Consider the following 12,193-nt stretch of genomic DNA (forward strand, 5'->3'; position numbering starts at 1 on the left):
AAGCAGCATCAGAAATCTGTGATTTATAGTGGAAGTGCTTCTTCTTCCCGGTTGTTACAGTATTGATATTATTGCTAGAAGAAATATGCTGTATAAGATTAAACGTAAAATGTTTGCTTTTCCAGCTAAAGAAAATGCTTGAAGAGCGAAAACGCGCAGAGAGAGAGAGAGAGAGAGAGAGAGAGAGAGAGAGAGAGAGAGAGAGAGAGAGAGGTTCCCCGACCAGTTCTAGGGCAGTGTGACATCAGTCGTGGCGCGATGAGCAACGTCCGCTAAGCTCGTGCTCACGTTATTCGTTTTTTTATTGCGTAATTGATAATTTTTGGGGAATTACGTCCCTCTTTTTTTTGTACTATTTTAACTGCGTGAACAATTTTTGAGTGGTGTATTTTCCCGTGGATTTTTTTGTTCAGATCCTTTTGAAAATTTTGTACGAAGTTCGAAAGAAAATATAAGGGAGTTTTGAAAGTGTAGCGCAGCAGTGTGTCAGTTGCTCGCATGTGCTTTTATAAACCCTTACTTTTTTTAGCTGATATTTTTGCATTTTCCTACATAGTTCTGTACTGAAAGTGAAGTGTATTTTTTTGAAGAACTACAGTATTTAGGGAGTGCTCACTCTTAGAAGAATGGGGAATTCCGAGACTCATTAAGCCTAGGCCACACACCCTATGTACTGAACAGGACGCAACAGGTAGGAGACATGTACTCCATTGCTTAGATTATTAAGTGTTTTTCATCGGAATGCTGTTGAATAGTTAAGTAATTATTTCATTGGATAGACAAAGATTTGGCGCAGGACTAGCTTTGTACTAGATGTACAACACCTAGGCCTAGGGGTTAATCCTGTACAATTGTAACACCAATAGGTTGTTTTTATGTTTCATTTTACTTATTTTATTTCTCGTCTACAGTGTAGTTTTGTTATACTGATCAGAGATAGCTACAGAAAACTGAAAATTTCAAATTTATTGGAATGGCGCAGATCAACGTCGTATTGTATGGAATGGATCCTTCTGAAATAGTTGTAAGAAAATTTTAAAACTGGGACGTGGAGCCTGGCCATCATATAAACATATTTTATACTTTTTTCACTATACTGATAAATCAATAATATTTCGTTATCTTGGACGGCTGGGGTCATTTTGTAGGCCATGACTCGTGTATTCAAACCGAAGCCCTTCATGTGGGCTACGTCAGTCGGGTTAATAATACTTACACACTTATTTAGCGTGCTCAAGCTAAGCATAAGTTATTTAGCGTAGCCCACTATACCTCAGCATAATTCCAGTTGTTGCTTAGGCGATTTTTTTATTTATGATCCTGCCTCTAATGAAATGTAATTTATAAGAAAATATAATAATAGGACTATAAGCACTTGAAAATATTGAAGTTTTCTCTTATGTCGACTCGTTCGAGAACTGCATATAGGCTAACCAACGATTATCTTGCGGACTATAAAAATACGTATAATAAGTCTCCTATATGCATTTAGTCTTACATACATCGGAAAAAACTGTATCTTACTGGGAAAGTTTGCACCCTGTAGCCTTTTAACTGTTGCATTCGTCATTAAGGAAGTCTGTATTTACGAGAAAATCTTTAGTAAAGCTCTCACTACATTAGGGCAGATTTTCCAAACATTTGGACATGACGGTTTGTAATAACGACGGATGTCACTTGACGTACATTATATATATATATATATATATATATATATATATATATATATATATATATATATATATATATATATATATGTTCATTAACCTCCATGCCATCTTGATATCTCGATTTTTTACACTTTGGAAATGCTTGTCACTACTAATCCTAGTTCTAAATGAAGATATTCTGATGCTCAGCTGGGCATGAGAATTTCTTTCTTCATGTGGATCTAGGCTTAACAATGACAAGCGTTTCCCAAGTGTGAAGAAATCGAAAAGTTAAGAGGGCATTGCAGTATTAAAAACTTCTTATCCATCTGGCAAAAAAAAATTACTAGTAGTTTATATATATATATATATATATATATATATATATATATATATATATATATATATTTATTTATATATATATATATATGTATATAATGTGTGGTGTGTATGTATGTGTCATATATATATGTGTGTGTGTGTGTGTGTGTTGTTTTCTTTAGAGCGAGGTTTTGTGTAGTTTCATTTTGCACAGTCTCATGGACAGGTACGGCTGTGACCACACCTCTATAATGGGATGTTGGGAGAGGCTTTGATGGGTTAGGCTTCCATGTTTTCTATTTAAAAGTTCTCAGGTCCCTGTAACAACCCATCCTTAATGGTATATGCCCTAATAATATCATCAAATGGTCAGGTTAATGGAAATTGAGGTAATTTCACGTGAGGATGACCTGTAGTAGGTAATTAAGTCTAGGAGGGTGAAAGACGTGCATGCATGATCGAATAATTAAAAACAAAAATAACTGTAATCATCTGGCCCGATGAGGTATTTGAATTTGAATAACGTCATGACAAAGGCATCCAAGTAGAAAAGTGTGGATGAAATTGCTGCGCAATTTATTGCGTGCCATGCTTTGTTTTACATATTTTTTTAACAGAAAATTACGGAATGACGGAATGTATCCTAGCGTTTGAAATCTCCATCGATTATTTTGAGAAGCTCTAGTTGACAGTAGGGCAAAATCCAGCTACTTCCCTTGTGTCCTTTGAACTGCTCCGCAGTGCATGATTAAAAAAAGAAATTTAAGTGATATCTTTGTTGAATGATATTTATCTATGATCGGAGTTCTGTTTCTATGAGTTTTTTTTCAGTTTTTTATAAATTTTTCGATTAATCGTCAGAAATATCTATAAGAACCTCCAGCATTGTCGATTCCCTTTGTTTCCTTGGTGGCTAATCATTTGCTTAGTGCAGGAAAAGTGTCTAATATTTTTCATGATACCTGGTTTCTTTCTTCAATTATTTACCACATATTAGTTACACCTAAACGTGGATATCTTATAGCCTTTGATAAAAAAGATAAGGATCATACAGAAAGCTGGAGGAAAATGAAAAAATATATACAGCCATTGCCATTTATCATATCCCCAATACTGTTACCACCTCCGCCTAAAATCCCCAGCAACAAAATCGAAGCCTTTTTTAGGAACTTCCTCATTATTAATGATGCTTAGATGGGCGTGTGTCACGAATATAGAAATGTTGCTAATCGCTGCAATACAAGACCGTTGCTCATTTACAGAGTAGTTACGAGCGCATTAGTTTACACGTCTTCAGGATAAACAATAAATTGAGGGTTATAAACTTAGAAAGAAGAAAATTGTTGTACGAATAAAAAAAATCCGGGAGTTCTTTTCCAGTCGTATATCAGTAACCAGTCCAGTAAGTTAATGACATTGGAATATCGAACAGATGAATGTAAGTAAAGCGGATCCTTCAAGTAAATTCATAAATTCAAGCAATTTAGTGCAGGTAAAACAGAGTCTATAGCGGATGTTACCGAACAATTGGGAATCCAAATAGGCTAAGGAGATTGGATGTAAGTGAATGACAATACTGGAATTAGGATGCTATTGTGTCGAAGCTGGTAAGCACGGAATAAAACTGTAACCCTGCCATCCTTCCATCTGCTATAATCCTTTACTGGAACAAACTACTCTTTCTTTGCATGATTAATCTTAATGTCAAAGTTCGTTCGCTGTTTATTTGCATGTCTTTGGGGGACAGTTTAACCCTACATTTTTTAATTTTATTGATTTTTAATTGTTTTATTTATTCAGCCTAATCATGTTCCTACTCAGACAGCGTTTTAACGGGAAACTTTTGCTAGTTGCACCTCATACATAATTCAGTGATGGCTTAGGATTTGCGATGTATAAGAATTTTTCCAAATGTTTAAACAGTGGATTCTTTGGGCCATTCACCACAGAGAGAGAGAGAGAGAGAGAGAGAGAGAGAGAGAGAGAGAGGGGGGGCATGTTCTAAAATAAATATTACTATAGCTAATATCGCGTAAGAAATTGAGAGACATCAGAACGATTTACAGTCTTTAGATTCGGTATTTTGACATTTATCTCATACAACTAAATAGGTGGGAGTATAGTGAAATTCAAGGTAATTAATGTCTGTTATATCATATCGCTTATTAGTGGGGTAACTAAGTTATTATGTCCAATTACCCGTTGAACGTGGATTCCCCTTATGAGCATCCAAAGGCCACAGGAACCCGAGAAACTCCATAACGCTGAAATATGAGAAAAAGGCAAAGTCACGGAAGCCCCCTTCGTGCACATGGAAATGTTGCCCTAAAATGCTGCCTGTGTTGTATGGATACGGAAACGAAGGGAGGCGCCCCTGAAGTCCTCGCGGAAATTCACCGGCGGATTTTTACTAAATTCCAGATTTTTCTCTTGAAATTTGGCCTTGATAAAGTGATCCTCTCTTGTGTCCTGCGCTTACACTTCAGATAGTTTCCTCTTTCTTCGCCAAACTTCTCATTTTATTCTACTTTCTTTCACTTTTATAATTCTCCGATATATATATCTATATATAGCCTATATACATGGTGCATATATATATATATATATATATATATATATATATATATATATATATATATATATATATATATATATATATATATATATATATATATATATATATAATTGTTACTATATTACTACAGGACCAATTAGTTCTGTGTGATATTTCGCTCTTTTGGTTCTTAATTGAAAAAAATCACATACAACTGACTGGTCCCGTATTAAAACGATAACGTTGTATATTTGCGTGTATATACATATATATATATATATATATATATATATATATATATATATAAAGTATACCTTAGTTTAACCAGACCACTGAGCTGATTAACAGCTCTCCTAAGGCTGGCCCGAAGGATTAGAATTATTTTACGTGGCTAAGAACCATTGGTTACCTAGCATTGAGACCTACAGCTTATTGTGGACTCCGAACCACATTATAGCGAGAAATGAATTTCTATCACCAGAAATAAATTCTCTTATTCTTCATTTGCCGGTCGGGAGATTCGAACGCGGGCCAGCAGAGAACGGAACCCATCCCACAATGATATATATATATATATATATATATATATATATATATATATATATATATATATATATATATAAAGTGGAGAAAATAAAAGTTTAAGAAAGTATACAAATATTAGAACTCTGATTTGGGCATCTGCTCCTTTTTACGCTTCTTGATTTATGCCTCTCTATTACGACGTGACCCCATCTAACTTTCTGTCTGCCTTTAGATTTTCTACCTTCCACGGCAATATCATATGCATTCTTGACCCAACCATCCTAATCCCTGCGTATTACGTGACCATCCCTCCTCGTCCCAGTTTGCCCTGGCTTTTTATGTTAAATTTCCACACACCCACCCGTTTTCTTATTTCTTCACCTTCATTCTTTTCCTGCAAAAATATGTTTAATGTCTTTTAGACCTTAATCCTTGGTCTCAAAGGCATCTTCTTACCAAGAATCACCTGTCTCCACCTATTCCAAGCCTCTTTAATTCTCTGCCGCAACTCCATCGCACATCCACCCCCGGCCCTTATAACAGAAGCCAGTTACTTCTCTTCCCTCCCTACTGCTTAGCATTTCTTTTGTTTTTTCTGCACTGACTTGGAGTTCTCCTCTTCCCGTCACTCCTGCCAAGCCCTGTTCATCTTGCAATTGTCTTTATGTTTCTGCTGTTGCAACTTGGTTACCTGCAAACAACAGATCCCTTAGTTTCATCTTACGTGATCACTCAGCACTTTTTAAAGGGGATCTGTGATGTAATCCACCCCGTAGACGGTGCACTGTTGACATTACTTAAGGTTCTTTACAGAGTCCCTGCGCCCCCTAACTGCAACGCCTTTCATTCCATTAACTGTTCCTTCATTCGTGGTCTCTTTGTTCCACCGTACTTTCCACTCTCTCCTAACAATTAATTCATAGTACAACTGCGAGATTTTCTCCCTATTACACCTTTAAAACTATTTTACTCCCAATTTCCCTTTCAGCAGTGCATGGCCTAAACTTTATATTCCATTCCATTCCATTCCTGATGTAATCCAACCTTAATTTCGAGACCATCTGCCCCCCGTGTTTTGTTCTTGCTCCCTTATATATTACCTTTTTGTTCTCATAAGGATCTCGGGAACTCCTTTCTATCTTAGACTGCAGTAAACTACTTCCCTGGGCACTGTCAAAAGCCTTCATAGGTCCACAAAATACCAGTATAGCTTCTTGTTACCTTCCAAAAATGTTTCTGCACCTGTATTGCAATAAAAATTAAATTATATATATAGCCTATACACATATAAATGTGCGTGTTTGTATATATGTGTATGTATGTAGCCTATGTATGCGTACAAATTTATCAAGTTCCTTTGGGACTCAGATTACTACTGAACTGAGAGAGAGAGAGAGAGAGAGAGAGAGAGAGAGAGAGAGAGAGAGAGAGAGAGAGAGGTGGTTAAAAAACCAGTAATTAAATATATTTTCTCGATATTGATTTAGATATATACAATTTTTGTATTTTTACGACACAGTTAAGTAGCAGTTTGAATACGTAAGAAACGAACTGAATAATTAGGCTTGAGGGTCCAATTTAGCATTAATTTGAGTTCTGGAGAAGCTTACTGAGTAATTAGGCTCTGGTTTAAGCTGAACTCTCAAAACAGAAAATCAGATTTTCTTCAATCAGTATGAAGTTGAGGCAATCTTGCTGCAAACTTCTGATCCCGAAAGAGCTGAAAATGTCGATTTTCCAGTAAACTGACGTTAACTTTTTCTGCGAAGCAGGTAATTGAGAAGTTAGATAAGCGGTTGATATGATCATGACTGAAAAATGTTTGAGGGATCTTCTCAGCATTACTGGATGAAAAATCTGCCGGTTACTAACAATGAAAATGCGTTGAAATCTGAAAGAGATGTACAGTTTCATGTTGGCATATATGGTTTCTGGTTAGGTCTGTAGAAATCTTCATTAAATGTCCAGATACCAATTTAGAATATTACCTGTACTTTTCACGTTTATAATTATAGCACAGTAATTATGTTTGTAAAACTATGTTTGTGATATCAGCGTAAAACTTTGATGCAGTTGACAAGCGAGGTTGCTATTTTCAGGTCAGATTATAAACCCGGGGCTTGGTTGAAAAAATTGTCAGAAGGCAAAACGGTCATAAATTCTCTTACTTTCCCCGCACCCCCCACCCTTCCACCAATAACAGATGAAAAAGATTTTAATAATTCGTACATGGCATCAGTCACACATTACTATGGATTAACCAGTTCACCCTAGAGCTAATCATAATTTAGTTGGATTGAAAGTTGTCATTTGGATAGATCCAACTTCTGCATTTTCACAGTTTCTGATTTTCATACTTTTCTGTACAAAAGAGGCTTTCTTCTGTAAATTTACCAACATCACTCCTTACTCTTTTCGCTATCTTTTCCTACTTAACTACTCACTCGCGTCATTGTTATAAAGACATTCCTTCTGTATTGCGGCATCTCCAAGTTTCCAACATTATACGTATAACGTGATTGTAGATGTCATCATTATTTTACACTCATGTTTTATTGAAATAATTATGTCAAGAGATATTTACAGAATTAACTTTTTCTTGTTTTTTATTATCTGTACGAGTGCGCGTCAGCTATTAGATAGGAAGCGTTTAGGTTAATATGTAATGAAAGGATAAAGCTGAAGAAAATTCAAGAAACTGCGATACCTATAAATGGAAAGGTTTGTTAGAAGGGAAGGGAAATAATATTAGATGAGAGGCTGCTCTGGAAACCACGCACATAAAAAGCGTCAAGCGATGCATGCGTATTTGGGGTGTTTGTCGAAGATTCTCCTCAGGTTTTGCATGAGAATTTCATCATTGTTTCGACAGCAAGATTGTGCTTGATTAATTAACCGGGTATTAAGTGTTATATTTTTTTCTAAAGCCTCTCACTCCTGTTTGTGCGTGTTTGCGTGTACGTGGTAAGGTGATTTTATTTATTTTTTTTTTATTTTTATTTACTTAGTTGATTTTTTTTGTAAAAACACTGTCGACTTGATTGTGGTTTGCTTAATGGGAATGGCGTAGGACGTATCCTATATACTGGTGAGTGACTTGTGTCTACGATCGAATGTAATGAGACTTACAGATTGGAGGATGCTTTTGAGAAACTTTAACTAAAGAAGACTTAAGTTTTATGCTTGCATTCCATTCAGTCCGTTTGCTTATAGCCTTTCACATCATGTCAAAACGTCGAATTTCTTCCGTTTTCTTAATTACCATACTCCCACTTTTATATTTCTCCTTATAATGGCTGAGGATGTGGCAAGATTTCAACAGAATAACAACTGCATTATTATGTAACAAATACACATCTATATTTATATGTTCGTGTTCGTTTATACTTAGAAAGTATTCATAATTAATAGTTTACCGACCATCCTCCTTGTTAGTCAGTTTTCTTATATCTCAGAAATGTCAAATCCATCTAACCATGAACTATACAAATGTATAGATTAGGTTATTTTCATTTCATATGAAACTGAATCACTTGTGTTTGAAGATCTGCTTTTCAGAATTGTTTTATTGATCAATAGATCAGTAGGAGCTTTAAGATCCTTTTGTTGTAGTCAAGTTACAGCAGTGACGGCGTTGGATTCTCGATAGCCATTAAGTGCGTTTACGTGTTTCTTTCCGTTTGCAAACTTTAAACTACTGCTGTAACTTTGTATTGTCGAAAAGGTTTCTCACGCTCCAGCATACAAATCCTTTGTAGACTTCCGATGAATAAGATGTTTAATGAACAATTTTTTATTAAATGTACTAGTAGTAACAGTGATATGCTGTTAATTAGTGTTATATCAGTCTTTAAATAAGAACATTATTTCTAAGTATTAAATTCAGGAAGTTGGTTTAAAATTGCTCTCTTCGCACTCAGTTTGGTTTGGTTATCGTAATTTAATGCTTAGTGTTTAAGAAATAGTCTTGTTACGGTCTTGATTCCTTTATTCATATAAATTTTGACTAATTGCTCTAAGTTGATTGCTCCATTTCAAATAAAAAATACCTAATTTTTATCTTCCACTGAGGCAAACCGAATAAAAAAAAGGAGGATAGGGAGAAAACAGGTACGAACAACCAAAGACCGAGATGAATTCCACATGGGTACGGTTAACAGGGGAAAAGGAGAAATGGAAAAAAAGACTGAAAACTTTTAGTTCTGGTGAAACTTTCCGTTTGCGTGATTGGAAGCCTTTTTCATCTTTCTTTCTTTCTTTTTCATACTTTTCAGTGATTAATTTTCTTACGCCTTTAACATGGTTTTGGCGGGAAGTTATGTCAAATTTTACTTTTATAGTCATGCTGACATTCTTTAAACATCCGTAGGGCAGGCATGGGGTTAGCAATTGCTTCCCTGTACATAAGTCCTCAGAAGCTGATGGGTTGCATGGTTTTCTACAGACTCCCACATTAATGTAAAAGAACATTTAGACGAATATATTATACATTTCAAAAAATTACGGTCGGTATATGGTAAATAAGGAAATGAAAAACAAGAGTGTATGTAGTACATCAGTCTATTCTAAGTGTTTACATACTATCTGTAAACATTACATCAGTCTAATTTCTTTTTCATCTTCATTGAGTGCAGACATGCTTACAATCACCATGTCTTTTCCCTGAGAATGGGGGTTCAGGGAGCTGCTTCTAGTGCGTGTGTGTGTGTGTGTGTGTGTGTGTGTGTGTGTGTGTGTGTGTGTGTGTGTGTGATAAATGAGCGAGTGAGTCGAACAGACAATTCTCATTTCCTACGTGATAATGCTTCTGCAGGTCTTGCATATTCATAGCGATGTTGTAAGTGCTGAAACAGGTTCGCGTAGTCAGTCACATATTACTCAGTATTGTTTCAGAGGAAGGGAATTATTCATCCGTTTATTTCAAGGTTATACTACCTAGAAGCAACTAATAATCTTTTTATGCCATTCAGTATGATGAATGTTTCACTGGATTGCTGATAATGATAGTAAAATGCGATCTAATATAGAAACATTTTTTAGAATATGTAAGGTTTTTCTCCTTGTTTTCGATGGCAAGAATTATTACGGTGCTGCTGGAAAGTTTTTTTCGAAAATGTCATTACGCGCAAATTACATAGAGCAGTAATTTTTAGTGATGGGGCAATTATTAGCAATGAATGTTTTCGTTTTAATGTACTTCCGGTTTAAATAGTTTGTAGAATATATATATATATATATATATATATATATATATATATATATATATATATATATATATATATATATATAGGCTATATACTATATACATACATATATATATATATATATATATATATATATATATATATATATATATATATATATATATATATAAACGTGTATGTACGTATATGTACGTACGCGTGTATATATGTATCAGGAGAGTGCAAGCTCTTTCAACCCTGTCTTGTCACAGCAGTCCTCGCCAATGTTTTCAATCTGCATACTCCTCAGGGCGAGATTATCTCACCTAACTGGGTACCTTTAGAGTCCTTTTCGCCGTGCTGGGATGTTTGGAAATTAGGAAAGTCCTTAGGGAGGGATCTCAGAATTGCCAGGCATCAGTCTGGTCGCTGGTAGGAATCTCAAGGACTCTTGGATGCTGATCGATTCCAGCTCTCGTAAAGCGGCGCTGGTGGAATTCGGGTTATCTGAAAGGACGAATTGTGAGTAAGTCGGGAGAGCGAGAGGGAGTTTTAACAAGCCAGTGGGTTTATATAGCCTTTCTGGGCATATCTGAACATTAAAAGTGGATTCTTTGGCAGTGAACTTTATTCTACTTGGTCATATTATTAGTTTGTCGTCACTTATTTCATGGATAGAATGAGAAATAACGGTCTCTCTCTCTCTCTCTCTCTCTCTCTCTCTCTCTCTCTCTCTCTCTCTCTCTCTCTCTCTCTCTCTCTCTCACACACACACACACACACACACACACACACACACACACACACACACACACACACACACACACACACACACACACACACATCTTATCTCATATTCTTTTGCCTTGGGCAATTCATTCCAATCGTCTAACCATTAAAAGCAATTCGTTGGGTAAAATATTGGAAAATTATTAAATGATCAGTTAATATCAATCTCTCTCTCTCTCTCTCTCTCTCTCTCTCGCTCTCTCTCTCTCTCTCTCTCTCTCTCTCTCTCTCAGTTTCTTTTTTCCTGTGCGTTTACCTAAGTGGTAGCTCATTTGTAACCTATCATCATTATTTTTTCTTATTGCTGTAACTGGTGTTCTGAAAGCGATGATTAATGTTTACTAAGAATTCTCAACTTTTTTTCAATAGATATTCAGCTTTTAAGGTACCATTTGGCATGTATTAGGTTAGTGAGTTATATTCTGTGATCTCTTATATTTTACCGGTTTTGGAAGTGAATGATCAACCTTTGGTGTCAGGTGTGACGGGCTCCAGTTGATTAGTTTTTTAACCGTTTACCTGGAGGACCGAATGGTCTGTCTGATTTTGAAGTTTTCAGTGGAAATTTTTGAAGAGTTTATGGGGACTAGCCTATATTATTTATTTCTGGTTTTGTGTTTTCATTTAAAAATACTAAAACCAGAAACAACGATGAGTTGTTTTTCCATTTGGTTTGTTTTAAAAAGAAAAATGCATAGCTTATCGGGCTTTTAATAGGGGTTTCATTTTACTGACATAGCAAGGATGCCATTTTTTCAGGACATTTCTTAGTGCCTTTTTAACACCCAAACTATTCTTTTGATTATGTTTGCTACTGTGGAATGCTTGCCATATTTTATTATGCTTGTTATAGCAGTGTTAGATAATTAATGTCTCAGAGCTTTATTCTTAGCAGAGCTGTTGGTCTACCCTTGTTTGAGATGTGGAATAAATTGGAATTTATTTTAAGTACTGAAATCTCTCATTTACTGTTAATGATAAAAAATTCAAATTAATCAAGTCAAACCAAAAAGTCGCTTTGCCTTATTTATTACCGGCAACTTTATCTTATTTTCAAGTTTTAGTAATGAAAAATTTTACGGTACTAGATGATGAAAATCACTTTTTCACACCTAACTATATTTATCTAACCTGAGTTTTTTGCAAAAAGTACATTTTCCATAAGCATTTAC

General features: G+C 35.4%; 1 long non-coding RNA gene across 2 annotated transcripts in view; it reads left to right on the forward strand.

Annotated features, from left to right (window-relative positions):
• The first annotated feature begins 251 nt into the window (after nucleotides 1-251).
• LOC136844232 (uncharacterized) overlaps nucleotides 252-12,193 on the forward strand; it is a 348,527-nt gene continuing 336,585 nt past the window's right edge. For both annotated transcript variants that reach the window (XR_010854785.1, XR_010854784.1), the window contains exon 1: nucleotides 252-691. This is a non-coding gene — a long non-coding RNA (uncharacterized lncRNA). The remainder of the gene's footprint in view (nucleotides 692-12,193) is intronic.

The sequence above is a fragment of the Macrobrachium rosenbergii genome, chromosome 12, assembly GCF_040412425.1.
Source record: "Macrobrachium rosenbergii isolate ZJJX-2024 chromosome 12, ASM4041242v1, whole genome shotgun sequence".
NCBI classification, from domain to species: Eukaryota; Metazoa; Arthropoda; class Malacostraca; order Decapoda; family Palaemonidae; genus Macrobrachium; species Macrobrachium rosenbergii.